Source organism: Fukomys damarensis, unplaced genomic scaffold (genome assembly GCF_012274545.1).
Source record: "Fukomys damarensis isolate Sample0158 unplaced genomic scaffold, DMR_v1.0_HiC HiC_scaffold_10, whole genome shotgun sequence".
NCBI lineage: Eukaryota > Metazoa > Chordata > Mammalia > Rodentia > Bathyergidae > Fukomys > Fukomys damarensis.
In genome coordinates this window covers 23,717,043-23,744,982 of record NW_022900922.1, presented here as the reverse complement: position 1 = coordinate 23,744,982, position 27,940 = coordinate 23,717,043, and the positions used below count along the sequence as shown (strand labels likewise).

Below are 27,940 nucleotides of genomic sequence, written 5' to 3'. Positions count from 1 at the left end.
TAATCAGTCCCAGCCATTCTGAAGCTGACTGAAAAAACCATATGCAAATCTAGGAGAGAAGAGTCTAAAATTATGCAGGTTTGGAGGAAGTTTAGAAATCCCCTGAATCGTAGTCGGCCGCATTCACGGAGGCGGGGGGGATTTAATAATTGAGCGGTTTCACTTATGCCCCAGAGCTGTCTGCGGGAGGACTCCCGGGTCTGCGCATCTCAGAGGACCTGCGCTCGTGAGGTGCTGTGAGGAGGAAGACCCGTCGCTGGCAAGGTTCGCATCACGGCGCGAGCCACACTACATCTGCGTACTGTAAATACGGGGGAAATCTCAGTCAGTCTGTCTGTCTGTCTGTCTGTCTCTGTCTCTGTCTCTCTCTCTGTCTCTCTCTCTCTCTCTCTCTCTCTCTCCCACCCTCTCTGTTCTAGGGCACATTTAAAGTCCGCAGTTCAAAAACACTGGATGGAAATAGGGCTGGTTACATTTGCTTGAATGGACTCAGGGCAAAAATTAGATATTTTCGTTGGATCCTCTTTTCCTTTTGCGCCTCTGGCAAAGCCAAGTAACTCCTGTCATGAATACTCTCAAATTTTATTCCGCGTCCTCCTCTACTGGCCACACTGAAATCTAACTCACTCTCTGCTCTTTGAGTGGGTTGCAGTATACCCGCGGTCACTGGACTGCTCCTTCCACATTGGTATTCCCACCCCCTACTACTCCTGCCACAGTCAAAGTGAATTTAAAGAAAATTACCACATTGGGTACTTTATCACTTAAAACCTCCATTGACTTCCAGCATACTTGAAATAAAATTTAAAATCCTTATCAGGATTATGAATTCCTAAGTAATCCGGCTTCTAACAGCCTCTCATATCTCTCTGACAAAGTTAGCTGTTTCACCCACACAAACCTTTGCTGTACTTCCATAAGGCCAAGTTCATTCACACTTTTGGGCTTTACATTAATTTTGTTTTCTGCCAGTACTGCTTTTCATTCTGAATCTTTGCTTCTTTATATCATTTAGCTCTCTGCTCAAATGCTTCTTCCCCAAGACTGTTGTTTGTATACCATTCTTTTATTCATTCATTCAAAAATACTAATTGAATTTTCTGCTTGAATCTTCTAGAAGCTAGAGCAAGACCACATGCCTGCCCTTGAAGTTTATATTCTAGATGACACAATGAACAAACAGGTGAACATATTTGGCAAATACTAGTATAACAATTTAAAGGAGATAGGAAGTACCAGTAGGGTGGAAGGGACTTTATTTTGCATGTTTGATGGTTAACATCCTTAAGATGATGACATTTGAAAAGAGAACTTGAGAAAGTAAGAGTAGAGACTAGATATAATTTAAAGATTAAAAGTATCGTGGGGTGATGAGAGCAAGAATCCAGTGATAACTTTGGGTTTTTGATTCAACAACTGTTAAGAACAGAGTAGCTAGGGCTGGGGATTTAGCTCAGTGGTTCGGCTGCCTGCCAGTCAAGTGCAAGGTCATGAGTTCAATCCCTGTTACCAAAGAAAAAAGAACAGAGTAGCTATTTATTTAGATGAGGAAGGTTGGGGGCAGGGCTTTTTTTTTTTCTGGGAGGTGTGTAGGATGTGAGAATTGCTTGTTTTGTTTTAGACATAATAGGATACTAGGGCTGGGGATTTAGCTCAGTGGTTCGGCTGCCTGCCAGTCAAGTGCAAGGTCATGAGTTCAATCCCTGTTACCAAAGAAAAAAGAACAGAGTAGCTATTTATTTAGATGAGGAAGGTTGGGGGCAGGGCTTTTTTTTTTTCTGGGAGGTGTGTAGGATGTGAGAATTGCTTGTTTTGTTTTAGACATAATAGGATATATATATAGAGCTAACTCCCTGGCTAGGTTTGATATTCTTGTGTGCATCAAATGGAAATTCAGAATAGGCAGTTGAGTGTGACAGTCTGACATTCAGGGAAAGAAGCTGTAGTTCAAGATACAAATTTGGGAGTTATCAACATGTATTTAAAGCTCTGGCGTCGGATGAGATCACTAACAGTGAATATGGGTAGTGATGAGGAGAGTTTAATTTTATACCCATAATTGTTCCAGTGTTTTTAGGTTCAGAGAAGAAGAACAGCCAGCAAAAGAGAAGAGAAGGAACCGTTGTGGCCAGTGAAGTTAGGGGAAGAATCAGATGAACTCTATGTCCCAGAAGCCAAGTGACTAAGGAGTGTTCCAGGGAAAGAGTGAGTCAGACGCTACTAACGGGTCAGGTGAAAGAGAATTGACCATGCATCAAATAATGTGTTATCAGTGACACTGTCAAGAGCTATTTCTCTAGGTGTATGTTTGAGGAGGGGGTGAACATGAAAACTGCCAGGAGTGATGATATAGAGAGACAAGTAGGCAAGAAATAGATTCAGATACTCTGTCCAGAAATTTTGCTGTACAAGGAAGCAAGGAGTAACTTGAGCAGTAACTCATTTGTTTTCTTAAGAAAGGAGATGTCATCATATGTTTATATGATGATGAGAATCAGAGAGGGAAAATTGATGCAAGAGCGGGAAGAGATAGTAGCTGAAGCTAATCTCTAGTAGGTAAGTCAGGTTGGGTGTCTGTAAACAGATGCTAAAACAATTTGGGGTACTAAAGTTTATTAATGGGTCAAGACCTATGAGGAGAGGAGGGAAACAAGATTGGGCAGAAGAAGAGATGAAACTTCAGCCAACCCTGTAAGGAACTCTGGAGGGAGTACTGCGCTTCAGCATATCTTAATAACTGGCCTAGGAGTTGCCCAGTCTTTGCCTGTGGGCTGCCCCTAGAAGGGCATGACTGCAGGTGAAATGACGCTACAGTGTTGGCACATCCTGCAGGAGCTAACAGATGGAGTCTGTTGACCACAGGCCTGCAGCTTTGTAGTAGATCCATCCTTGATAAGGGATCTGGTGGCACGTGTCTGTCTGCCACCGGAGATGAGAGGAGACAAAATCTAGTGCACAAGTGGAAGTTGGCCTTAGGTAGGACAGTGGACAGGTTCTACACAATCGTAAGTTTGTTTTCTGCTTTTGGAGCAAAATACCTGAGACCAAGTAATAGATAAAAGAAGAGAATGTATTTAGCTTATGGTTATAGAGGCTGAGATATCAGAAAACAGGGTGGCAGTATCTAGGGAAGGCCTTATGCTGTGTCTTAATGTGGCAGAGGCATTACATGCATCAGAGCAAGTGTGCTAGGTCACATCTGTTCTTTCCATAAAGCCACTACCATAATGCCAACATTGAGACCCTACCCTCATAACTTCATTTAATTATCTCCCAATGCCATTGACATATGAGTTAACTAAGGGATTCAGTTTACAGCACATGAAATTTGGGGACACATTTAAAATAACAGTAACAGGAGGGAAGACAAGATACATGTACAGGCTCTGGGTGGGGATTGGCAAATGTAGTAGAGGTTTCAGAAGATCTCTCAGTTTCTCGGTGAGATCAGGGACAAAACCATTGATGGTGAATGAGTGGGAGCAGATTGCTGGCAGTTTGAGCATGAAAGCAAATGTAGACTAGTCGTAGTGTAGATGAATGGAAGGTAAACTGGTTGCACAAGATAGTAACGTTGCCAAGTTCCTGCAAGCACCTGCTGAGATAGGTGGTCAGGAAGTCGAGGTTACAATAGTCAGCATTTTTGTATTCAGAGACGGAAAAAAAAAGGAAAAGAAATTAACCATGTTGGAATTTTGCCGTGAAAGCAGAAAGAAAGGAGAAAAGGGTAATGGGTCGAGGATGTGAATACAGCGATGGATGATAGAGACTGCTGAATAAAGAGGAAAGCGAGGACAGGAGATGTGAGAAAAGAACAGAATTAGAAAAATCTTTTTTTCTCATATTTATCACTACCTGAAATTATTGTTTTCCCCACGAAAATGTAAGCTCTCTGAGGCTGCAGACTTGAGGCTTTGTTATTGTAGTCTTAGAACCAAAGGCAATTCCTAACCCGTAGTTGGTGTTCAATCAGTATTTATTTGTTGAGTTAATGCAAGCCAAAATAAACTCTTTATAAAGGTCTAGAATTTTTTAAATTAAAGTGATGTGAGGGTGTTTTAGAACAGGCTCTTTCTGTGACCTAATAAAGATCTCCCATGAGTTCAGACAACTCTGCAGAACTTTCATTCATGCTCCTTACTTTTTGCTTTAGGCTGCTTTGGTCTTGAAGATTTACCATCTCACACAAGTCTTTCATATTCTTAGTGGTAGGGGAAGTGAACAGGAAAAGAACTCATCCTCACTACTATTCTCTAAGGCTGTTCAATTGTCAGTGGTCAGATTGGTCATAGGATTCCACCCAACAGCAAAGGACCAAGTTGATATGGGGCACATACGGAATAGTGATGAGTACCATGGAAGGGGCCAATAATTGGAATAGGGTACAATTGGGAGGAACAGAGGGTGTGCCTGAAATTATCTGTTGGCTTTATTTTGGCATTATTAAAAACTTGGTTCTTAAAATTTCTTTTATATTGTCTTTGAGAAGTTTTTATATCCACTGCATATCATATCAGTCTTTCTCATACACTTACCTAGCTCTTGCATATACATATGTATCTTTCCCAGATTATAAGCATCATGGGCAGGGACCGTGTTCATGCTTTTCTTATTCACAGTGCTTTTCACAGTGCCTGACACACAGTGAAGACTTGTAAAATATTTAATTGAAATGTACCCGAATTGGGTCCTTACACAGTGGCATAAATCTGTTGTCTGGATGCTATTTAAAGACTGTGCAGTGATATTGACTTGGGTTTGAATAACCCGATGACCAGATTATTTTCTAATAGTCATAAATACAAATATAGTGACACATTTGGTTCTAAAAACAAGATGTCACACTCTATTTTGGTAAAAAGAGCCAAAGTACACAGTTTAGTGATTTGAGATTAAGTTTGAGAGTTTCTAAATGCAATGATATCCAGTTGGTTGATAATCAGCAATGTTCTAGCTTGGCAATGGCCAGGAAAGGCTATGCTAGGTAAGCAGTCAGAGAAGGTGAAGAAATGATAGTGAGACTTGGAAGAGAATGAGTGATTACCTGGCCTTTGACCCTCATAACTAGTTTTTCTTTAAATTTCATAAAGTATCATTTGTAATACATTTCATTAATGCACCTTATCAACTGTTCCAAGGAATGAAAGAAATAGAGAAGCATAGAATTTTGATATATTCATTGTTTGCTGAAAGAACAAGACCATCTCTTCAGGAGATTTTTTGCTTGTGCACTGGCATTTAGTGCTAAGGTTATATTTACTATCATCATCGTTGACCAAGTCATAACATCAAAGTAAGAAAAATGTTTTCCACACAATGGCAAGGTAGTGTCAACAGTCCCAAGACTGTCAGGATGAGGTGTTATCTAATTCTCAAGGCGATACATCTAACTCTAAGATAGTCCTATAAATATTATTTTGAGTCTTGATTTTTATAAATAAAGTGTTTCTTGATGTAATTTATTCTTTTTTTTTTTTTTTTGGTACTGGGGATTGAACTTGGGACCTTGCGCTTACCAGGCACCGAAACCACGGAGCTAAATCCCTAGTCCCAATGTAATTTATTCTTTTTTTTTTTTTTTTGGTACTGGGGATTGAACTTGGGACCTTGCGCTTACCAGGCACCGAAACCACGGAGCTAAATCCCTAGTCCCAATGTAATTTATTCTTAAGGGAATAGGAGGTTTGAGTGAGCACCTGTCCTAGGCAGGGTTGAGTTTAAAAAAACTGAATTTATAGTAAACAGATTTTTTTAAATGAGAAAAAAAGTTAAGGTGATGCTATGCTATGTCTTAATATTTTTTTAATACATTGGTCTCTTCCACCCATATCTGTGTTAATCAGCTTTCTGTCCCTATGACAAAAAATGAGCTAATCAATTTATAAAGTAAAAAGCTTTATTTTGGCTCACCATTTTGTAGTTTTCAGTCCATGAATAACTGGTTCTGTTGCTTTTGGGTTACTGGTGAGGCAGCACATCTTCACAGTAGCATGTAGCAGAGCAACACCACTCACCTCATGGCCTAGAAGGAAAAGAGGAACAGACAAGGGTCCCACAGTTTTCTTCAAAGCCGTAACTATTGATCTAAAGACCCCTCCCACTAGGTTCCAATTCTTCAAGTTTCTAACATACTCATTGCATCAAGGTATGGGAAGCCTAAAAGTATTGGCTTTTGGGAAACATTCACAATACAATATAGTGCAGTGGTTCTGAAGTGTGCAGGGCATTTTGCCCCCAGGGGACATCTGATAATATCTGGCAACATTTTGGGTTTTTAAAACTGGGAGTGCTGTTGGTATCTGTTTAGCCAAGGATGCTGATAAATATCCTAAAAGGCACAGGATGGCCTCACACAACAAGGAATTGAGTGATATAAAATGCCACATTATTGTGCTGAGAGTGAGAAACTCTTATCTAATATAGTGTACTTTGTTTTCTTACTACTCCACTAAAACTGGTTTTAGAAAAATGAACAACTTCCAAATAGTCAAAAGCTTTTGAACTCAGGACCTTGGCTTGTGAGGCGGGCAAAAGTACCATTGATCTAAATCCCCTAAAAGGCCTCTTCTAAGTTCTCCTGTAATACTACTTAGTTTCTGTGTAGCATTTGACAGTTTACCATCCTTTAAAAAAAAAAAAAACACAACTTATTTTCCTCTTGGACTTCCATGATGATGCTTTCTCTTGATTCTCTTCCTTCATTAGCTATCTTGTGTCTAGTAGCCATTCAAATGATGGTTGACATGGCTGGGGATTTAGCTCTGGCTTGACATCAATTAACCATAGGCTGTTAGTTCTTCCCTTTTTCCTGACTGCAGTGGGTGATCTTATCCATATCTGTGAACTCTAGATTAACAAAGTCCATATCAATATATTCGGCAATTGGCTTTCTCTGAGTATCATACTAGTATCAACTACCTATTGGATACCTTCACTAAATATCTCATCAATATTTGAAATTCATTATTTTAAAAGAACTATTCTCTAACAAATCCCTCTTTTTACTTGTTCATTTAATCTCATTGTCTACATTATTGTTCATATTTGACTATTTGAAATCATCTTTGGCCTTTTCAGCCCCTCACATCAAGTATTTTGGATTCTAAACCTCTGTCTTTCATACTCACCTATTTGTCTTTCAGGCCATATCAGCCTGCTCAGCTATTATAATAATTTTACTGGTCTCTCTCCTAGAAGCTTCATCCTTTCCTTTACCAAAAAACTAGTCCACCAAACAAGGAATAATCTTTCAAATCCCAGAAACTAGTTAGTGTGTCTGGCAAACTGATCAAGCCATTAAGACATTGTGTTCACAATGAAATATTTCATGTCTCTAAGGTTGAAAATCCTTTTTTTCGCCCCTGCATTGTATGTTCTCTTAGTACTTTGTTCATACCCTTACTATGGTACACAAGAAATTGTATCATAGTTACTTAATTACATTTCTGCCTTTATAACTGTCATGTACTGAGTCATCGGCCTGAAGTACCCTTTTTGAAGAGATGCTCTTTCAATCTCCTGAGATACCCTTCTTGTTAGTTTTCTGTTGCTATAGAAAATATTATAAATAAATTAATTTAAAAAGAAAAAAGTTTTATTTTGGCTCACAGTTTTGGAAATTTCAGTCCATGGGCAGTTGGCCTGTTACTTTTAGGCGTATGGTGGAGCAGCATATCATGGTGGGAGCATGGCAGAGGAGGCTGCTCACCTCATAGTAGCAAAGAGAGGAAGGGCCTGGTTCCCAGTATCCCCTTTAAGAGCACATTACCAATGACCTAACTTCCTTCTGTTAGACCTTCCTGAAGGTTCTACTCCCTCCCCTCTAGTAGATCCACAGTTTGGTGACCTAGCAGCACATGGACTCTTGGAAGACGTTTATACAAAGCATAGCACCTTTGTTCTTCATTCTGCATCTAATGGCTTCAATCTATACAGGTAGATGAAGATTTTTTTTTTTTTTTTTTTTTTTTGGTACCAGGGATCAAACTTGGGACCTTGTGCTTGTGAGGCAGGTGGGAGAACCACTGAGCTAAATCCCTTGCCCTGAAGAATTTTTGTAGGTATGTTTTGTTTTTTTAATCATGTCTGACTTCAGTAAGTCCAGTTTCTCCTTCCCTTGAGAATTTGAAATCAAGTAGAGAGCTTCATTCCATTTGGTAATTAGATCTGCAACAAAGTTAGAAACTGTAGCGACATGGTTTCTGCCATTTTAACTGGAGAAACCCGTGATGGTTAATCTTGACAGTTAATTAACTTGTTGTATTAACTGATGTATAGAGAAGTGATTGGATTGTGAGGGTGCTAACCTTATCAATAGAGTAACCTATTGATAGATGAGCTCACGGCAAATGCACTGTTGGAAGGTGGGATCTTTGCAGGAAAAGGTCATTTTGAAGAATATAACTTTTCTTGTGTTCTTTCATTTTCTCTCTGCTTCCTTGCTTCCATGAGGTGAGCAGCTTGCCACCATGCCCTTCTACCATGATGTTTCTGCTTGGACTGAAATCTCTGATGCAATGAACCAAAAAAAGTCTTTCTTTAATTGTGTCAAGTATTTTGTTCTAGTGATAAAAAGCTGACAGGGACAGAAGAAGAAAAAAAGAATGAAATTACAGGGACAGAGAAAATAAGATAAAAGAGAATCAAAATAAGATAATGTGATGGTTAATTTTATTTGTGAACTTGACTGGGCCATAGGATATCTACATAGCTAGTTGAACTTTACTTCTGGGAGAGTTTGTGAGGGTTTTTCCAGAAAAGATTAGTACTTCAGTTGGGGGGCTGGGTAAAGCAGATAGCCCTCCCTTAATGTAGGTGGGCATCATCCAATCTATCAAGGACCTGAACAGAATAAAGAGGCAGAGGAAGGCTAAATTCACTCTCTATGACTGTTTGAGCTGAGACACTGATCTTCTCCAACCTTCATTGTTCCTGGTTCTCAGGCCTTGAGACTCAAAACCTGTACCATCATCTTTGTGGATCTAAAGTTTTTGAATTACACCCAGCTTTCCTGGGTCTTCAACTTGCCAACAGATGGCGGAGACTTCTCAGGCTCTATAATTACTGAGCTAATATTTTATGAGCTAATGTTTTATAATAAATATCTCTCCCTCTCTTCGTGTGTGTGTGTGTGTGTGTGTGTGTGTGTTAATATATATGTTATGGCTTGTATTTAGATGTCCTCCCAAAGTCTCATGCTTTTTCAGAGGTAGCTGAATCTAGAGTGTGTGATTGATTCATGGAGGGGCTAGGCCTGAAGGTACTAGGATTGAGGGTGTAAGCACTACCCACCCTAAGACATCTGAATAAGATAAAAAGGGCAGAAAGGCACTGTTAAGGTCCCTTAATGCTGTCTTCCACTGCCATGAACTGTTGCCCTTTGCTACCCTGCCTTGGAGTGAGCCAATTATGGACTAAAACTTCCATGAACTGTAAGCCAAATAAGCCTTTTACCCCTTAACTTTTTTTTTTTTTTTTTTTGGTAATGGGGATTGAACTGGGGCCCTTGTGCTTACGAGGCAGGCAGTGGAACCACTGAGCCAAACCCTGACCCTCCCCTTTTAACTTTGGGTGTTTGGTATTTTGTAGAGAAAAGTAACACAGTATACACATGCATATAGTCAGCCCTCCATACCTATGAATCTTGAATCCATATCTGCATCCAAGTATTCTACCAACTCTGGATCAAAAATGTCCTTAAGTCTATGATGGTTTTGTCTGTACTAAACATGTTTTCCTGTCATTATTCACTAAATAATGCAGTAAAACAACTATTTACATAGCATTTATATCAGGTATTATAAATCATCTGGGAATTCTTTAAAGTGTAGGGGGGATGTATGAGGGTTATTTGCAAATACTATACCAGTTTACATAAAGAACTTCAGCATCCACAGATGTTGGTATCTAGGGGTCACGGGACCATTGACCTCATGAGTACTTAGGGACAACTGTATATGTCAACATGACTCCTGTGTTTGAGATTTTCCTTTAACTTACTGCTCAGTTACAAATCAACATTCTTTTTTTTAACATCTTTTTTTGGTACTGGGGATCGAACTTGGGTCCTTGTGCTTGCAAGGCAGGTGGTGGAACCACTGAGCTAAATCCCTGGCCCATCAACATTCTCTTTTATCCTTGAGCTGTGTTAGCTAGTCCCTGTATAGATAAAATATTTCATTTAAAAAAGCCATTTTCTCTCCATCTCTAATTCCTGTTTACCTCTGTTGTCTGTCAGTTGTTTCCCACCACTGGTCCACCTTCTCCTCCCATACCTCCCTTTCAGGAAAGCTGTGCTTCTGCGACTGCACTTAGATTCTACAGAGATATGAGAAGTTCTATCCTGATATACACTGATTTAAGTGTCCCTTTTGAGCTTTTCTGGATTCATCCTCCTTACTTTTATCCTACCTCCTATCCTTTTCTGTTCTCTGCCTATAGCCAGTAGTGTTTCTCAAATAAAATCTGATTTCACATTACTTTGCCAAGAACATTTCATTGCCTCCCTGTTGTCTGTGGAATAAAGTGCAATTTTAAAACATGGCCTAGTAGACATTACATGATCTGGCCTCCACTTACCTTTAGCCTGTGTCCTCATTCTTGCCAGCCTTCTCCACTCCTGCCTCTAAGCGGTGGTTGTACAGCCGAAATGAACTTCTTTAAATTCTCTGAATTGCTAAGTTCTTCGTTACTTTTGGTGTTCTCTTCCTGTTGTTCCTCCTGCTGGTAACCATTCTCCTCTTACTTATACTCCAGGCCAAATTACTTCTCCCCTCACCTCTCATGCACACTGTCCTCCGTGTGTGCTTCCATGAGAGCATCTACTCTGAACAGCCTGTTTGTTCCTCACTTCAGCTTCCTGAGGACAAGGAAGTTATCTTCTAGTTCACTCTTCTAGACCCTGCCCCGAGTCACATTCACCCTTTGGTGAATATTTATATTTCAGTATCTACACTGCCTACTAGAGAAACCTGACTTTTATTAATACCTGCCCATGTTTTTAAACCTTCAAATCATAAAGTTATTTGATACATTTAGAAAAGATAAAGGATTTCTATGGAATCTCTTTAATAGGTCTTTGCATTTTCCAGGGCTCTGTTAAAAACCGGGGAAGAAGTTAATCCTATCAGCCTTTGATATGACATAGTTATAACTATGAATGTTGCGCTGCCTTTGCATACTCCCTAAACATACTAACAGGTGGATGAACACCTAAGTACGTGTCATCTGACAATTCGTCCTCCATGTTCCCAGTGGGGATTAGGTGATGTTTTCCCATCCCTTTCCATTGTTTCTTAGCTTCTATATTATTCAGTGAGCTCTGCCCTTTGCTAGCTCGTTCATTACAGTTCTTTGAACACATTCACCTGGAACTCGAGCCTCAGAACTGTGTCTCTCCTAGATGAGAAGAGCCGCCAGGCGGCTCAGTAACCAAACCCAGGATGTAGCTGATGGCTCCTCCCCGACTCAGGGCCCTGACAAGTGACTGGCCAAGGAGCCTTGAACAAATTCTTCCTCGGGCCAACTTGACCTAAGTTTAAATAGCAGGAATGTCTACATTTTAAGAACAACAAAAATGCAAGGCTTGTTTTGGAAAAATTTAAATGACTGGCAGGGGAGCCTCCGTGCGATCTTCACGTGAACATCAGACGTTCAGTGATGTGGTGGGCAAAAGAGCGGAGGCAGGCCTGAAAAAGGGTGTCTTGGACCTCACAGCGTAGGTCTAAGATTTTAAAAGGGGTTTCAGAAGTAGTCCAGATCCCCAGTTGCCAGGACCACTGGCGCTGCCTCCTTCCCCGAGAGCGCGTTTCTGAAGGAGGCGCGCGCGCCCTGGGGAGGAGGAGGAGGAGGAGGAGGCGGCGGCGAGGGCATCGCTCTCGGAGAAGAGGCAGGGGAGGCTCGGCCGCGCCCGCGGAGGAGGGAAGGGACGCGGGCCGGCCAGAACTTGGGAGGCTGGAGGAGGAGGAGCGGTCCGGGACGCACCTTTGATACCTGAAGCCGCCACCGCCACCTAAGGTGCACCGCGGAGCCCGAGCGGGTGCGCGCCCCGGGTGGAGCATGGCCGCTCCCCGGGACTCCCAGCTGCGCACTCAGACCCCAGGCTCAAGGTAAGCGAACCGGGCGCCGCCTACGTCCGTGCTCCTCCTGGACCCTCAGAGCCAGGTGCCCGTTCGGCCTCCCCCGCACTGTCACCTTCCTCTTCCCCGGATCCGTCGGCGCCGGGCTGACGTGCTGGCAGGCGGCCCGAAAGGGGCTCAGATCCTAAGCGATCGGCGTTTCTTCCCCGCGGCCGGAGGACCCCCACCTCCTCTCCAGGTTCCGCCCTTCACTTTCGCCCTTTCTCCGGGACGACTCCAGAAGCCCTCGCCCTGGGCTGTTGAGTGGGTGCGGGAGGCAGAGGTCTTCCTTCCCCTCCAGGAGTCTGGCGCAAGCACTCACGCACTGATTTCCCCCAGGATCTGAAATAATATCCAATTTGAAATACCGTAGCTCCTTTTCCTCCAGACCCCCCCCCACCCCGTTACTATGTTAACTTTGGGAAGAATATTGATTCCAATGTGGTAAATGCGAAAATTTATGTTGTATTTGCACTACACAATAGGTTAGGGTTTTTTTGTTTGTTTTTCCTTGTTAAGTACTAAGTTGACAAGGTTTTCTGGGTAATAACGCTAGAACTTTATTACAGTTTAAAGCGCAAGAGCTCTTACTCAGGCGCTGGAGGGAAACAAAAAAACCAAACCGGGCCCCACCCTGAGATCCTGTTTTAGATGTGGGCTGGGTGCGTGTGTGCTTGAACGTGCGCGCGAATGTTACAGTTTAAGTCCTACTGCGATCCCCTCTCCCAATAGTCCACGAAACCATCTGTAAGGTTGTGTGGAACAGGGAGAGTGCACCTGGAAATGTAAGTGTGAACAGAAGACAGGAACGGGGCGAAGGAGTGAAGCCATTTTCCCTTAACTTGAAATCGTTTCAGTATCCCTAACTCTGAGATGATAATTTGGGGAGGGGGTAACATTCATTTGAAACACAGCTATAGGACTCTCAGAGAGTTGGTTAAAGAGTTTGCTTTTAATATCAAATTTTAAAATGTGAGAATTCTGTCAGCAGCACTCTGGGGATTAGAAAGGGCTGAGGCCTATTCTCGCAATTAGAAAATGTTCCTTCCCTACTGGCCTCAACTGGCTTTTTGTCAATGGTGGAATGCAAACCATTGGTATTTTAAACCTGTTGCTTATTTTAAGGCACCTGTCTCCAATTGGCTATTATCTCTAAGCACCTGGAGGAAGAATGATCATCTAAATTAATGTAGATCCTGTTTATGTTCCTAATTCTTTAAACCAAACTCTTCTACCTTGAATTGGTAAAGAGGGCCTGTAAATTACCTTGTATTTGCACAAATACTAACTGGCTTTCCATCTTGGGCTTTGTCATGGATGTACATCTGCTGCTTTTCCTGTATGTCCACATATGTGCTTGACACATTCTAAGTAGCTCTCAAACCATCAGAGGGCAGCTACCAAGGAAAACAATGATTGTTACTTGTCTGTCTTGGAAAATTGAGGTGAAGGATCAATTTTGAAAAAAAAAATTATAACATGGTAAAATGTTTAAAAGATGTATTTCTTTTTTTATAAAATAACATGCCTGCTATGGAATAGAGGTGATAATCCAGTACCTGCTTTCGAGAATATTAAGGACAAGCTGGAGACTAAAGCCTTTTGAACTTTTAAGAAAAGACTCACTGTCTAGTTATTGTGCCAGTGTGATTGTTTTCCTGGCAAACTTTTTCTCCTTTCTAAAATTAACTCTCCCCCAGGAAAAATAGTGCAGATGCATATGATTCAGCCCAACCAAGTCTAGAAAATACTGTTTGAATTTTTAAAGTGACCTTAATTCATCTTTATAGATCTAGTGTTTGCAGCGCATCCCACAAAATATGCAGACAGATTTATTGCTTGCTGATCTTTGCAGAACATTGGCTTAATGAGAGTAGTTATCACCAGAGTACAATTTTATTGGTTTAGGCAAAAATGTTATTATTTTCCTAAGGTTTTTGTGTATAGGGGTGTATACTTGATCTGGAGCTTACATTCTGTGTATATATATATATATATACATATATATATGTATATATATATATGTGACATGTTTTTAATAGGAACAAAACCAATATTTTTCTGTTGGAATATTATAAGCATTAGGTTCTGATTACTTTTTCATGGAAATTTTAATATGACAGAACTAAGAGCTTCACGGAAAACAGTTCTATAAAGATCTGTTTGGAGTTCGAAGTTCTTTGTTAAAAAAGGTATTTGAAGCCCTTAGTCTGCTGCCTGCTTGGCCTAAGCAGAACAGTCCTTTGTGGGTGAGTAAGGGTGGTATATCCAGTTCTGGCAGCCTGACAGTGGATGATTAGACCCTGCCGCTCTTCTACAGACCTTTAATTTAGACTGTAACTCGATGCCTTACTGACCCTGCACTCTCCTGCCACACCAGTTTACAGAGGAATTGCTGGCACTTTGGGTTGAGTATTTTTTTCCTCCCATCAATTAGAACATGTTTGCATAAGTTGCAGAATGCAGTTACACTTTTAGTTCAGTATTCTAAGAAATACCTTTGCCCAGGCAGAGAGTAGGGTTAGTGCAGCTTGCATCACAATTTGCCTTATTTCATTGTACTATGTTAATTTCCTAGCGATTCAACAATATTGAAATAGTCATGTAGTATTAAAATTGGAAGGCACTTTAGAAGTCATCTAGATTTTAATCATTTCTTTCTACAGATGAGATGAATATTTAAGTGCTAATCCAAACTTTGAGAATAGACATTAAATTTCATATCTTTCCAGTTCTTGTAGTAGTGAGGATTTTGTTCAGTGGGAATGAATTTATATGAGTTCAGTAATTTGGCAAAGGGAGCAAAATGGGTTGCAAATCTCAACTAAATTTCCATTGAAGCTTAAAAGTAGCATTAAAGGAATGTAGGTAACTTACAAAATTATCCAGGGCTTTATTTTATTTTTTGGTTTATTTATTTATTTTTTTGGGTAGCAGAGATTGAATGGGACCTTACACTTATGAGGCAGGCAATGGCACCACCGAGCTAAATCCCTGGCCCTTTTTTTTTTTTCAGCTTTAATTGAGTTTATTGGTACATTTTAGGGATACAGTACAGTTACATTCATTGTTGGGATCTTGTACCTCTACATGACAGGTCTTGATTCTCATTTTTTCCCCTTACCCCTGCCCTCCCTTCACCCCCTCCTCCCCTCCCCATCTACAAAGAAAAAAATGTGAGATAATGAAAAGATGGAAATGTGAGATAATGAAAACCTGGCCCTTTTTTTATTTTTTGAGACAGGTTCTCACTTTGTAGTTCCAGCTGGACCTGAACTCACTGTGTAGCCCAGGCTGGACTCAATGGGCAGTGGTCCTCTTGCCTCTGCCTACCCCAGTGCTGGGATCTCAGGTGTGAGCCACCACACCAGGCTCCAGGGCTTTTGTTACACTGGGCGGGGACTAGTTCACCTGGCTGACAGAAGAAAAGTGGTTCACAAGACAGATGGGTATAGAGAGAGGGAAGAAGTGAGTTCATGGTGTGTGAGGCCCGGGACTTACTAAATGAGCCAATCATTCAGGAATAGTTGGCCTTCACACTCTTCCCCAGAGTCTTATTCTGAAATAATAGAAATAATCATTAGAAGTTCTAATTCTCAGAACCCTTTCATAGTCCTACTTTTTTCCCCCAATATTGGGGATTGAACCTTAGGAGCACTGACTACATCTCCATCCTTTTTTATTTTTTTATTTTGTGGCAGGCTCTTGTTAAGTTGCCCAGGCTGAACCCTAACTTGCAATCATTCTGACTGGGATTGCAGGTTTGCCACACCACACCTGGCTAAAAGTCCCACTTTTTTTTTTTTTTTTTTTTTTTTTTTTTTTTTTTTGTTGAGACAGGGTCTCACTGTGTAGCTCAGGCTGGTCTTGAATTTGCAGCGATCCTCCTGCCTCAGCCTCCCGAGTGCTGGGATTACAGGCGTGCACCATCACGCTTGGCCAAAGTCCCACTTCTTCATGCTTGTGTCTTTCAGTATCTTCTGTTTTAAAGATCTACCTTCCATCTTGAAGATCTACCTTTCTTTTTTTTTTCTTTTTATTGAGTTTATTGGTACATTCTAGGTATGATAGGGAAAACTTTAATAAATGAAAATTTAGGAAATGTCACAATATAAGATAACTTCTGCCCCTCAACCTGCTTAGTTCAGAATCAACCAGTACTGGAGATACCTAGCCTCCCAACAAAAGTTTGTAAGTGAAAAGAACCATTGTTAGCTTTGTTAATCAAACAAGCTCCCTTCCCCCCGGTAGAGTAGGCAACTGAATGAATCTAAAAGGTAACTTCTTAACAAATAACTGCATCCGGGTTGGAATTCAACTGCCTTGCTATCATGTTTTGGGTATTTGTGAAAATGCAATGTAACCAACTGAGTAAGATCAAAGCTGTAAAACCCTATAAAAGTAAGAGTTGTAGCCCAATGGAGGGGTCGATCAGGGCACCGCCATTAGGTGTGATCGATCCCCATCGATGAAGTAAACTTTTTTATTTTACTTCCATTCTGCTGCCTCTCTGTGTGTCACTTGCCTTCTCCTTCCATAACAGGTATACACTACAGTTACATTCATTCCTGGGATCTTGTACCTTTACATGACAGGTCTTGGTTGGGTCTCATTTTTTCACCTTGTCCCTGTTGAAGATCTACCTTTCTGAGATACTAGTGTTGAATGTATTTTTTTTTTTTTTTTTTTTTTTTTGGTACTGGAGATCGAACTCAGGACCCAGCACTTGCGAGGCAGGTAGCAGCACCACTGAGCTAAGTCCCTGGCCCCTTGAATGTTTTTCTTTTCTCAGTAGTTACAAAAGACTTTATCCTGACATATTGTCCTGGCAGGATTGAATTCAACCTTGAGAGATCATATAAGATACCAAGAAGTGATCTTATTAGTACCACAATTTGTTACCATTTTACATAAAGAAAATATCTTCACAGTCTGAGGAGCAGCCATTATTATCCCCTTTACACAGATTTCTGACTCCAAGAGGTTGGCACATTGGCCAAGGATATGTACCACTTTCCATATCTCACACCACTTCTCAAAGGAGAGCCAGATGTTGTGAGAATCTCTTAGAGACTATAACGTTTGAAAAGTCTTTTTAAAGTCTCCATTGGGGGTGTTGTGTTTTGCAGTACTGAGTGTTTTACCCAGGATCTTTGTAATGAACTACATCCCCATTCCTTTATTTTTATTTTGAGACAGGGCCTTTCTAAGACACTGAGTTGCTGATGCTGAGCTTCAACAGTGATTCTCCTCTCAGCCTCCCGTCATGTTGGGATTACAGACGTGCATCACCACTCCTGGCTTCCATGTGTTTTTATATTGTAGCTTAAGTATATTTAGTGTGTGGAATTCAATAGTCTTGCAGTGATTAAAAACAACTATACTTAAAGCGTCTGACACAGGATGCTTATGAAGAAGAAAGGTCCATTTAGCTCAAGGCCCTGGTGCTGGCATTGGCTTAGATCTCACCCATGTTACATTCTGGCAGATAGCAATGGTGTGAGTGTGTGGGACATGGACGTGAGCACATGTGGGACCAGGAACGGAGAGAAAGAGGACAGCCAGGGTGACGCTTCCTCCTTTTCTTCTCAAAAGAAGCCAAGGGGTGAACTCCCAATGATATAAGGACCTCTCACCAGCCTTTAGTCACAGTGGAATCTTGGGGAACACAAATCATATTCAGACCATGGCACCCAGATTTCAAACACCTTTGTAATTATTTTATCCTTGAAACAATTGCTTTCAAGCTGAGGGACCTTGACCTGTGGGTTTGAAGAGTTGTCAATTGAATACTTTCCCAACACTACTTGGAATCTTTTGCAGGTTAGTTATCTTAGCCTCATTTTCTTCATCTAAAAAGCAGGGTTTAAACTCCTGGGAAAGGTAATATTTGCTGAGCAGAGCTGGAAAGATTACCCTAGATAGTTGGATAGATTGTCAGAATACAAATTTATGACAGACAGCAGGAATGCAGGAGAACGCCCCAGTGGTTATGTGGCTCAAGAAGAGACCTTCAGCTATCATACTCTGAAGACCCAGGAGAGAAGTCAGTAGAGGGAGGCAGAGATGGAGTGGCCAAGGCACGGGAGAAAGACCAGGAGAGAATCAAGCCAGGGAATCACAGGGAGTATAGAAATTTAACAAAACAGCAGTCGTATGAGAACGATGAAGCTACCACTGGGTTTGACAATTAGGAGATTAGTGTGACTTCAGCCACAGCAATTTCAGCAGAGAGGTGCAGGTAGGAGATGAAGCAATGGAATGATTAGTGAGTACATAGAAAATAGGAAAGCGTGAACAGCCATGAAAAGTATGTTTATCCTTTAGGAGAAAGGGAATTGGTAAGGAATGGAGAGATCAGTAACTCAGATTGGGGAATCAAATTTGGACTTGAAGGCATAGCAAAATTAAAAAAAATTCGGAGACTGAAAAGTTTATCATTTATATTGTTTTTTGTTAAAGGTATTAAAAATAAGACAGGCATGGTGGTGCACATGTGTAATCCCAGCACATGGGAGGCTGAGGCAGGAGGATCACCACAAGTTTGGGGCCAGCCTGAACTACATAGAAATGTCCTGTCTCAAAAAACCAAAATAAAATAAAAACATAACCATCTAACATTATCTTACTTTGGATAATATTAACATTAGAGCTGGGGTACAGCATGGGGGTAGAGCTCCTGTCTGACATGCACAAGGCCCTGGGTTCGATCCCCAGCATGGGAGAAAAATAACATTAAAATGTTGAACATGCTAACCTTATGAGAAAAGTAATATCTCTGATGGTGAATTTTTCCTTCGCTCCTTAAGGATTATATTTCTCCTCTGGGTTCAAGTTTCTACTTCTCATTCTTCTGAAATCTGCCTTCATCAGTCTTTTCTTTTAAGTATTTTCAAGCTCTTCTCTGTCGATTCTTTTTTTTTTTTCCAGCTTTAATTGAGTTTATTGGTACATTTTAGGGATACGGTACAGTTACATTCATTGTTGGTCTGTCGATTCTTTATTAACATATAAACATAGTCCACTCTCCTATCTTTAATGGGACAGAATCAATGAGGGCACTAGAGAAAGCAGAGGCAGAGGGGATGGGAGGAGGAACTAAGTGGGAGAGACATATAAATAGCATTAGCAGGACTTGGTGATGGATTGGATGTGACAGGTTAAGGAAGGAATCCAAGATAACTTCTGGGGATTCAGTTTGGGTGATTATTTTGTACATAGTGCAGTCATAGAAAAGGAGAAGCCTGGCTGGGAGAATGCAAGCTCTTGCCTTCAGTCCGGTATACTGTAGGGTGTAGAGGTAAGAGTCCCTGACTCTGGGAGCCCCTGCCTTTGTGTGTTTCAGATTTTGGAGCACTTTGGATTTTTGGATTATGGATGTTCAATCAATATTTAATTTCAGGGAATTACTTCCGGTAGTTTTTGAACTATCAGAATGTATATATTTTGTGAGCTAGAAAAACAAAAACGAGCCATTTGATAGAAATATGACTATAGAAGTTTCAGGATGTTAGAATGGAACCTTTTTAGTTTTAGTGTTAAATGTGGCTCATGACAATAGAGGTTGCATTCCAAAGTCAGATAAGAGCACATTGTAGTCTTGGAAAGGAAGCACAGGAAAACCTGTTTAGATTGTTTGGAAACCAACTTAACTCACTGACCATCTCCAGCTGATATAAGAGGTTGGAAAGGCCAAGAAACTAATGACTAGGAGATGATTTTTAGAGAGTTGATAGTGTGTTTCTCTTGGTTACCATGAGAAGAAATAGCTCTGAGGTACTTACCCCTTCAATTCAAGGCTAGAGAAAAAGAGTTTAATGGAGATTATTTGGAGTGTTTAATATGTATCTCCCCAGGGAGAGTATTATCTGGTAGCTGTTCTGATGGTAGAGCAATAAAGATGTAGCATGTTGTCCCATGGTTTGTCAGAGCACAGTATGAAGGGCTATTCCCAGGAACAAAAGGTAGACCATGCTGAAGCATAACCTGGCTTGGGGTTATCTCAGGTTATATGTAAGGAGACCACCAGGACCCCACCAGGGTAAACTGAGAAAAGAGCCATAAGTAGTCATCTGCAAAAAGGAATCTTCAGTGATAGGAGTGGTGCACTAGATTCTCCGCTTCCCAACTTCTCATCCGTACCACCACCATCCTCCCTGTGGTTCAGGAGAAAAAGTCAGCTGTAAATGTTTACCAAGCCTGCAGATCACTATCCTTCCTCAGGTCACTCATCTATCTTGAAGGAGAACTTTCTTGCTGCCTCTTCTTCCCTTCATTTCATCTTCATAATGGAAGATTGGTATCAAAAACTGGAGTTGCCTAAATTAACAATCAGGAGAAAGCAACCTTTGCATGTCCATCTTTCCCGGTGCAATGGTCAGCAGGCCATAGCTGAAGAATGGAAGAAGTTTGACTTTAGTTGAAGTTGGAACAGTTTGAGTGTTACATTGGACTGGATACATTGATAACAGAACTGTGATGATTTTTTTGGACTTGGAGTGACTTGGAAAATTTTCAGTGACCAGACAAGTTATGACAACTGTCCTGAGTTTAGTTCAAGGGCAAGGAAAGACTCAGTCTCAGTCAAGATGCTCCGGAAGAATAGATTCAATAGGAGCTATATAACTACATACAAGGGGATTTATAATGAGACTTAGCTAACACAATTATGGGTGCTGAAAAGTCCCTTGGACTGCTGACTATAAGTTGGAGATACAGCAAAGCCAAGGGTATAATTCATTTCAAGTGTGAAGGCCCAATAGCCAGGAGGTGTGATGTTTGAAGATAGGTGAAGACAAATGTCTCAACTCAAGGAGGAGAGGGCTGGGGATTTAGCTCAATGATTCCATCGCCTGCCTTGCAAGTGCAAGGTCCCAAGTTTGATCCCGAGGCCAAAACAAAACAAAACTGAAGTCAACTCAAGGTGGAGAATTTGCCTTCTCTCTGCATTTTTCTTCTATTGAAACTTAGAATAGGTTGAGTAATACCTTCCTGCTTTGGCAAGGAGTGAGCTTAACTCAGTCTATGAAGTCAAATGTCAATCTCTTCTAGAAATGCTTTCACAGACCCACCCAGAAATAATATTTTTTTCAGCAAGTTGGGTATCCTTTAGTGTAGTCATGTTGACATATAAAATTAACCATCATGAAGAGGCAATGGACAAAACAGAGTAACTTTCTTATTATATCACCCAGGTCTTGCTTGCTCTTTATAATGGTCATCTATCATTTTTCAGTGATACATAAAAAGAGAAAAGGGCAGAGATGATTATTATATGAATTAAACTTATTCACAGAAATGTCACAACTATTTTCATTTCTTAAAAATGATGCTAGGAGCATTTTAATTAATCAGTTTAAATATATATTAGGCAATTTTAAAATGAGATTTGCAATCTGTTCCAGAGCTGGAGAAATGAGCTGAGATAGTGCCTGTGTGTAATAAGCACACAGGACATTTTACTCCTGTTTTCAGAGAATCACAGAAGCAATAAACAGCTAAGATTAATTGTTCACCATTTTTATTCTGCCACTGATCAATTAAAAAAACTATGTTCCTGTAAAACAATGAAGATGATGCCCATAAGCCAATAAACTCTAGAATAAACAAGAATGCTAATGGATTTCTCTCTTCGGCATTTGAGAATTTTAAAAGGGCTTTGAACTATTAGTTTCCAGATTATGTTCCCAGAACTTGCAGTATTATTCAGTCAAAATCATTTAATGGTGAAGTGACAAGAGATAAATCCAGATAACATGTTCTAATAATGTGTTCCTAAATGTTGAAAAGACAGCTTGAAAAACACATATGAGTTATATATGAAGTATTCACAATGACAGAAAACAAGTGTAATTTATTCTATAGAAGGGAATTTTTGGCCAGGTGTGGTGGCGCATGCCTGTAATCCTAGCACTTGGGAGGCTGAGGCAGGAGGATCACTGTGAGTTGGAGACCAGCCTGGGTTACATAGTGAGTTCCAGGTCAGTTTCAAGTACACAGTGAGACCCTGTGTTTAAAAAACAAAACAAAAAAAAACAACAACAAAAAAAAGAAGGGAATTTTTTTTATCCAGAAGTAGGATTTAAATTGGCCTGAGAGGATAGAGGAAGGGCAATGCCTTGGCATGGAAGTTTGACCCAGTCTTTTGTGGTTTCGTGCTGTGCCTTAGGATCTTGAGGGTAATGCTTGGTTGCTCTAATGCTCTTTTAGGTGCCATATGCACTTCCTTTAGTGTAGGTAAGAGCTAGAAGTGCTCTGCTAAAGAGTTGTGTGATGATGAATATTAAATAACTTCTACTATTGTTTTTCCCCCTGTGGCAAAATCCAGTCTCTCAAGATTCCCACATGCAGGTGTATACACCCTGAGAAGGAAGTATCCCTCTTGAGTGTGAGTGGTATCTGTGAAGGTGATGGGTTTGTTTCTCTTGTGTTATGCTGTTATGCTAGGTTATACCATATAAGATCTACCAAAGCAGGCTCGCTCCTGCCTGAAGAAGGAAGAGAGAAATACTTTTGAACAACAATATAATCTACTATACTGACTTACTTTCTCCCCTTAAATATATTTTTAATTCTAGAACTCTATTTGGTAGTTTCTGAAATCTTTTTTTTATTTTATAATGTCATATGGGTTTTATTCTATTTTTTGTCAAACATTTAAAACACATTGAAATTCTTAGAGCTATGTCATCTGTATTTCAGGTGCAATGAGTTCTTTTGTTTCACTTCCTAATCCTTTCTTTTTTGTTTGATTGTTTGTTTGTTTGTTTGAGATAGGATCTCACTATGTAGTTGAGACTGATCTGGAACTCACTATGTAGCCCAGGCTGGTCTTGAACTCACAGTGATCCTCCTGCGTCAGCCTTCCAAGTTCTGGGATTACAGATGTGTGCCACCACACCCATCCCTAATCCTTTCTTTTCTGGGATGATTTATTTGCCTATATGCCTCATCACTGATGACCATAAATTCATCAGCATGTGAGTTTCATGTATCTTGAGTTGTGAAGGTGTTCCTGTTAGGCAGTTTTACATTTTATTTGTCAAGGCCTATTTGGTTTCTTAATTTTCAGATCTACTTTCCAATCCTGTGTAGAGGCCATTTGATCTGTTTCCTTGTATTGTCAACAGGTTTAAATCTCTAATTTTTCATGAGTGATTCTTTTTCTATTTATAGGAGGCAAGACATTTTTCTATTGCTTTTCTTTTGAGAGGAAGGAGTTTTTCTAGTCCTTCCTTCCTCCTGACTTTATATAGTGTGCCTAATTCCAGCTCCATATGGTAGATAAGCCCTACAGACCATGGTGCATGTCCTGTTATTGTTTTCTAGTAGATCTTCAATTGCTAATCAACACTGTAGGTTTTGGGTTACTTTTTTGTTTCTTGGGTTTTTTCTTTCTAGTTTTTCCTCTGGCTATGCTTTTAAAAATATTTAATCATATTTTATCCAGAGCATTGTTATGGCTTGTATTTAGATGTCCCCCCAAAGCCTCATGGACTTATTGGAGAGGCTTTTGGGAATAGTAGTTAAATCATGGATATATGATACTGCATTAAGGGTCTGTGATACTGGATTAGTCTCCTGATTGGTTAACGTAGTTCAAGGTGTGGATGATGGGAAGGCCCATGCTGCCTGTGGTGGCACCATGAAATAGGCTTGTAGCCTGGATGGAATAAAAGGGAAAGTAGAAGGAAGGCTGATGTTGGCTGGTTCTTCCTGCCTGTCATGCTATGGACTGTTTCTCCTCTGTTATGACTCCCTGCCTTGGAACTGGCTATTGCCTGAAAAAAAATCTACAAAATGTGAAGTAAAATAAACCTTTCCTGTGGGTGTTGGGTATTTTCCCCCAGTAACAAAAGATTAACTAAGACAGATTTTGGTACCAGAGAAGTGAAATCATTTCTGTGACACTACCTGACTGTGTGGCTCAGGAACTTTTGGAATTGGTTTGTGGCAAGAGTTTAGAAAGATTTGGAGATGCTGGCTGAAGAAGCAGCCCTGGAATGTTGTAAGCTGAGCTTGATGGGAGATTCTGGTCAGAACTCAGAGGACCAGAATGCTAATAGAGATACAGTTGATAAAGACTAGGTTTGGGAGGTTTCAGTTGGGAAAAAAAGATTACATTGGCAGTTAGATTCTCAGCCATGTGTGTTATGCTTTGGCAGCAAATTGTCTGCATTTTTCTCAGAGTTTGTATGAGACTGAAATTAATGGCAGTGGACTAATGGATCTGGTGGAAGAAATTTCAAGGCAGTCTAATATTGAGGTAGTAGCATGGATACTGTGGGGTTTTTTTTTTTTTTAGCCTTATATAACTTGAGAATCAAAAACAAGCAGTCTATCAAAAAGATTTTACAAGTTTTGAGTTTGGTCAGAAAGGAAACTTCAGTAAAGTTACAGACTGCCAAGATGGAGCAGAGGAGAACTTGGTTGCTGAAATGATTCCAAGTACTTTGGAACTGGACAATAGAAGAAATAGCAGGAGGGCATCATGAGAACCAGCAGGACTTCACCCTTTGCAGCCTCAAAAATGCAAAGCTGAAAGACCCACTTGAGAAGAGAGCCCCAGAGCACTACAACCCAGAGTGACTGTGGCCTAGGGAATTTGTTCCTCAGGATTGAGTTCATAGTACTCAGCAATCCTGGCACTAATCCAAGGCTCTAAAGAAAGAAGAAATCCTGGCTACTGTTCCAGCTGGCGGAAGACTTTGGGGTCATCCGTGTAGTTCTGGTTTCAGGTACATACAGAATGCAAGAGTTGTGGAGTCAGGAAGGTTTCCACCCAGATTTCAGAAGGCCTGGGAAGCCTTTGCATAAAAGGATGTGCATAAGTCTTTTAGAGACCAGGGGTAGAATGTTATAGCTTGTATCTAGGTCTCCCCACAAAGCCTCATGTGTCCATAGGTGAGACTTTTGGGAGTGACTAGATCATGAGTGTGTCATCCTGGATTAGTTTTCTGGTTGGTTTAGCATAGTTGTGGGTGTGGATAATGGGAAGGGCCACTCTGTGTGTGGGTGGCACCATGGAATAAGCTTGTAGCCTGGACAGAATAGAAAGGAAAGCAGAAGGAAGGCTGCTGCTGGCTGTTTCCTCTTGTCTACCATTCCATGGACTGTTTCTCTATTCACATGCTCCTCTTCCATTCCACCCTTCCTTGGAATCAGCTGACTATGGATGTCTACAACTGTGAGGTAAAATAAACCTCTCCTCCTTTAACTTTTGTGGGTGTTGGGTATTTTGTCTTAGTAACAAGAGAGTAACTAAGATTAATTTACAAATATAGATTAGCAGGAAAATGTGTGAAATGGGTTGGGGAAAAGGTGGGCTTCCTGGATGAGCTCAGTATTCCCTACTGACTAGAAATCCTTAAATTTATTTTGTGACTTTTTTTACCAATACCTTATTTTAATTTCTGTTGAAATTTCATTGAATCTGTAGATTAATTCAGAGTGAATTTGCATATTTAAAATATCAAGTCCCATCTATAAATGTAGCATATATTTCACTATTTAATTTAATACTTTTTAAAAACTTAATACCTTTTAATGTTTCATTAAAAGTATGCATTTAAAAGATAGGTACTTTATAGCGCAAGGTCCCGAGTTCAATTCCCAGTACTTTATATTTATTGGTAAATTTAGTTCCAGGTTTTATATCTTATTTCTAAGTATTATTCCTGGCTTGTTGAATAAGCATGAGAAAATTATCTAATCATTATAATTTTAATTTAGTCAAACTATTGCATCACTGTTATTTAACTCAATTTCTTAGTGAGGGTAAAGCAACAAACTTATTGGATAATTCAGTTGTTTAGTATTTTCCTTTATTTGCCTCAAAATATAGTTTAGAGCTTTAAAGCATATTTACTAAAATTATCCAAAATGCAATAAGATTAAAAACTTTTTGGTACAAGTCAAAACAGAGAAGGCCAATAGACTAGTAAACTAAAACTAAACTAATATATGTTTTTATTATTTGACATATGCTAGATTCAGAATTTTAAGTCATTGTTGAAAGATGGACATGGTGGAACTCTGAGAAGACATGGCTGTATTATTAGATGGGCTAGCTCAGCTTTAGAGTGAGCTGACTGAGCTTCATCCCTAGGGTATAGTATCAACTCAGCCACAAAATAAATAGAAGTTTCCAAAGGAGTCTCATAGAGACATCAGTGGAAACTCTGGCCAGAGCCCATTCCCCTTTCTAGACAAGTCTGACATACAAGTCTAACATTAAATCCTTCTCAACAGCTATACAAGGAGATGGAGACCACTTATTCTTTCACAAAAGTTCTACTATGCAATCAATAAAATGTTGCTAGCAGAGCCTTTTTGACTTAATTCTATAGATCTCTTTTCTTACTGGTTCCCTTTCCCAATGAAGCAGCTTCAGAGATTTAGAATTTACAAACTATGTGTATCAGAATCCTTTCATGATTCTGATTTAGTAGTTCTGGGATGTGGAAGGATATGTGTGCTTGGCAGTTTTCCTTAGGTTCTCTGACATAAATAACTTCTGGTTAGAAATCATTTCTCTAATCTAACCCTTTGATTGTATAGAGGAGAGAGTTTCCTTTGAAGGAAGAAAAATGCTTCTAATTTCAAATTGCCCTGGTTAATATAGGTAGTTAGCAATTTAAGGCCTTAATGGTTCAATTTCTTCAGTTCTTTCTGAGCTCTTATTTCATCACCATCAAGTAGTAATTTAGTTTCTGACTTAATGATTTGGGGCTTTCGGTCAACCTTTACTTTTAAAACAAACTCTATTTTTTCATACTTTTTATGAATGAACAGTTATCCACACTGTGTTTGGGTTCAGAAATTGTGAGAAGCTCTTTAATTACAATGATCCGAGTTAGTTGAAACAGCTGCAACCCAGAGACAGCAAGCTGGTGGGTCCAGTGCTGGAAACTACACTGCAGCTTGTACAGTTTTGGTGGGACAAAGATTTAGCTCTGGGCAGGAGCATAATTCTTAAAGACCTATTCAATTCATTTTGTATTCATACATTTTGTAAATTATGAGTAGGATATATAATTTATGACCTGGTATTATCTCCTGCTCTGACTTTTCAAATAAGATATTTGCAAAAAAAGGTTGACAAATCTTTAGATAAGTGCAGATATAAAGTTTTGCTTTTTCAGATTTATAAAGCAGGTTCCTGTAGACAACAAGAATGCACTTTTCCTCCCAGTGAAAACTAGGAAGAAACCCCACAGAGAAATTTATCATTTGTGGAAGAGAAAAAAATATTTGCTTTTATTTTATTTTAATTTTTTTGGTACCCAGGATTGAACTCTGGATCTTGCACTTGCATGGCAGGCGCTGGCACCACTGAGCTAAATCCCTGGCCCTATTTACTTTTAATCTTAGTTCAGATCATCCACCTTAGTTGAGTAGTAATTAACCAATGCTCTTTTCATACATTAGACCCCCAATTCAGCCTCTTTAATAACAGCTCATGTCAAGATATTTTGAAATATAGGATTTGATTAAAGTATTTTGTGTTTAAGTAACTTGCTTTGTAATTTTTTATTAGAAGGCAAGGAGAGACTTCTACTAAAAGAGTCATATTTCTAGTTTCACATTTTCCCTTCTCAAAGAGGAGCTTATATTATTCTTTCTATATTGTATAAAACAAAAACTTTTTTTTTTATTAGAATGAACCTAATGCCAGACATAGTGGCACATGCCTCTAATCCCAGCCCTAGAGAGGCTGAGGCTGGAGGATTACTGTGAGTTCACAGCCAGCCTGGGCTGTATAGTGAGTTCAAGGCCAGCCTTAATTGCATGGTGAGACCCTGTCTCCAAAAAAAAAAAAAAAA

At 40.0% G+C, this 27,940-nt stretch overlaps 1 protein-coding gene across 2 annotated transcripts in view; it reads left to right on the top strand.

Moving 5' to 3' along the window:
* Positions 1–89: 89 nt before the first annotated feature.
* Rnf144b (ring finger protein 144B) overlaps positions 90–27,940 on the top strand; it is a 177,488-nt gene continuing 149,637 nt past the window's right edge. Inside the window, exons 1-3 of one of the 2 annotated variants that reach the window (XM_019207329.1) lie at positions 90–264; positions 1,118–1,183; positions 2,069–2,205. The gene's annotated coding sequence lies outside the window, so the exon portion shown is untranslated. Of the gene's footprint in view, positions 265–1,117; positions 1,184–2,068; positions 2,206–11,888; positions 12,108–27,940 lie in introns of those variants that run through there. The other variant, XM_019207331.2, reaches the window with a different exon arrangement.